This window comes from Pterocles gutturalis, unplaced genomic scaffold (assembly GCF_000699245.1).
Source record: "Pterocles gutturalis isolate BGI_N339 unplaced genomic scaffold, ASM69924v1 scaffold50010, whole genome shotgun sequence".
Lineage (NCBI taxonomy): Eukaryota > Metazoa > Chordata > Aves > Pterocliformes > Pteroclidae > Pterocles > Pterocles gutturalis.
In genome coordinates this window covers 29,368-32,240 of record NW_010147734.1, presented here as the reverse complement: position 1 = coordinate 32,240, position 2,873 = coordinate 29,368, and positions in this window count along the sequence as shown.

Genomic DNA, 2,873 nt, shown 5'->3' with positions numbered 1-2,873 from the left:
GCAGTTCCTGAAATACTATCAGTCTTGCAGCTCTGAATCCCTGTTCTCTGAATTTCCAGCCATGGTAGAACTCAACCACTGTGGACTGGTGCCTTGAGGTGTAGAAGGGAACGCCTTGAGAGTCCCCAAAAATAGTATAGACAGAACTTACACCCAGTGGTTTTTGCAGTTCATGGCACTGTGGACCAAAATGGGTTGTTGTACATTTAAGATCCTCTGTTAAAGCGGCAATCCACAGTGTCATGCAGGGCCTCCTTTTCATCTGTGTTTTCAAGTCTTTAGGGGAGGCCACAGAAGTTGATAGACCTGTCAGCGTTAAGTAACAATAACTGCTTCTGTTCATGGTCTTAAATCAAGCCAAGTCATTCAAACCTGCCCTTTTAGCAAGTGAAAAACTGCATGTTAACTAATACCAAGTACTGGTAGATGTGTACAAAGAGCTGGTTTGGTGTTTTGGGGTTTTTTTGTTAGGATATTTAGAGTTCTTTTTCTCTGCCTCAGATTGGGAAAGTGTCAGAGAAAGTAAGTTCATTAAGTCCTTCTTAGTGTGTTGTAAGATGCATCATCAAACAGTTTAGAGGAAGAGGGTTGAAGGGGGGGGGGGTGTTTGTTTTTGTTTTTAAGACTTCAAGATCACCTAAGTAACGACATGTTTCAGCTCTTTGATTAGCACCAAAACATCTTCAAAACGGGCAAAGAGCTTAACTGATAGCAAATTAGGTGCTTTCCGGCATGAATTTTCTGAACATAACCTTGCAAGTGATAATGAACTACATTTGGCACTTTTGCTAGCAACAGAGCTTAACAGCTTAGCCAACTCTTTAAAAAAAAAAAAAAAACACACCAAACTTTGTGATCCTACATGCACCAGTTGTCATGGCTGAGATACCTTCTCTCTTCATATCAAACTCATAGTCTCTACATTAATTTTATAGAAAGAATATTTTGGAAATAATTTTTATTGTAGTGAAAATAAGATACCATCATGTTCATAGGTATACACACACACACAAATAAGACATTCACTGTATATACACTGAAATACCTCATACTCAGTGTAACCGAGACTCTCCTCAGCTGGTGCAGAGCAGATACTAGAATACCTTTAAAACATGGCTGATGCCAGCCACCAGCAACTGCTGTACTTAGCAGAAGCAGCACTAAAGACATCTCCCAGGGCTGGCAGCCCAGCTGCACAGAAACAAGTCAGAAGCTGATGCCTCCCCTGAGCCCAGTACTTCTCTACATTGTACGCTAACCCCGATCACAGGCCCTGGTGTTACAGGATGGCTCAGCTGTGCTGCTACAGGGACAGGAGGGAGTGGGCTGTGCCTCAGAAACATTGCATGCACCAGCTGCTCTGAGAGCCCTTGGGTCACCCATCAGAAGGGGGCCTCTGTCTCATAACACCAGGTCACAACGATGTTCAGCAGCACCACATTGCTTCCTGCTGTCTTGTGTTACTTGGGCTTACAGTGGTTTGTGTAAGCACTCACTTCTTTGACAGGTGTTGGCTCTGATACCCATTCCCTGCCGCTCAAGGCAAGAAGATACTATGCAAGTGATCCAGTGAGGTTCTCCAGACACGTAGAAGAATTGCATTGAAATATTCACTTGTTTAGCTAAGCTGCCTATAATTTTCACTACCACTTTAATTCTAAAAAGGATCAGATGGCTGTTGGCACATGTGGGCCGAGAACTACAGACTTTGTAGAAATAACAAGTAACTTGGCCTTGTTTGCTAACAGAAGCTAATGTGAGACTATTAGTGCCCTAAACTCTGACAGTCGTGTTAGTGCCTTAAACAAGAGACACTGGGTGACTGAACAGAGCCTTAACATGTAGTCAGAACTCTCTTCGTAACTTAAAGATAAAACTCCATTTCTGTACCTTGGAGGTCCCCATCTCAATTCAGCTATTTTAAAATGCTTCAAGCTGACAACTTCTGTTTAAGGAATTCTACACTGACGTCCACTAAGCCAAGAAAAATCTAATTTTTTCCCTTCCCTATAGAAAAGTGCTGCCACCTACCAAATGTGCATGCACTTAAGTACCACAGCCTGATTTTGAAACACAGCTCCTGGCAGGCTATTGCCCAGTTCAGTAGAGAAAACTCAAATATTAGTTGGCTGAATTCAACATTGAGTAAACACTAAATATATTTTTTAAAAGGATGGACACAAATGCCACTGTAGTATTTCATCATTAAACTCTTCATCTTTCTATTTCAACAATTAAATCCAGTATGAAATGGAAGGGAAATACACAATAAATAAATAATGCATATTAACTTATAAAATATCAAACAAATTGTCTATGTACAAAAAAAGTCAATGTTAGTCACTTGAGCTTCACAGAACACTTGTATGATAGAAGCCCTTCTGTGCCCCAGCTTGTGTGTATGTCTAGAACAGCTAGCGAGCCAACCACCTTGGCTTTAAAAACCCTGCACAGTACTGCCCTGCCTTGCCAAGGCGCCCCGTGGGGTCACCAACAGGCAGTGGTGATGCTTATTGTTGGGGAGAGCCTTTAGGAAGCCTGCAGGCTCAGGACTATGTTCAGTTTTGCTAATGCCAGGTGATAAGACATAAATCAGGCATCTGTACCAAAGAACAGTTTTTCTGGTGAGGTTACAGTTTTGTTTATGTTCTTGTTCATAATTGTAAAATGCTTTAAAATAATGCTAACATAATTCTAGCACAATAGTTCTCCCCTAAAAATTGTTCATGTGGAAACCAAATTTTTCTTTCGACTAGTGCTTTTTACCTGTGAAATCACTACAGTAGCCTCCAGCAAGGGGATAAATGCCAGGCAGGGATTTTAAATGTGCATTTTATTTTGGTTGTGCATTTATCTTCTCTTACCTGAGGAGA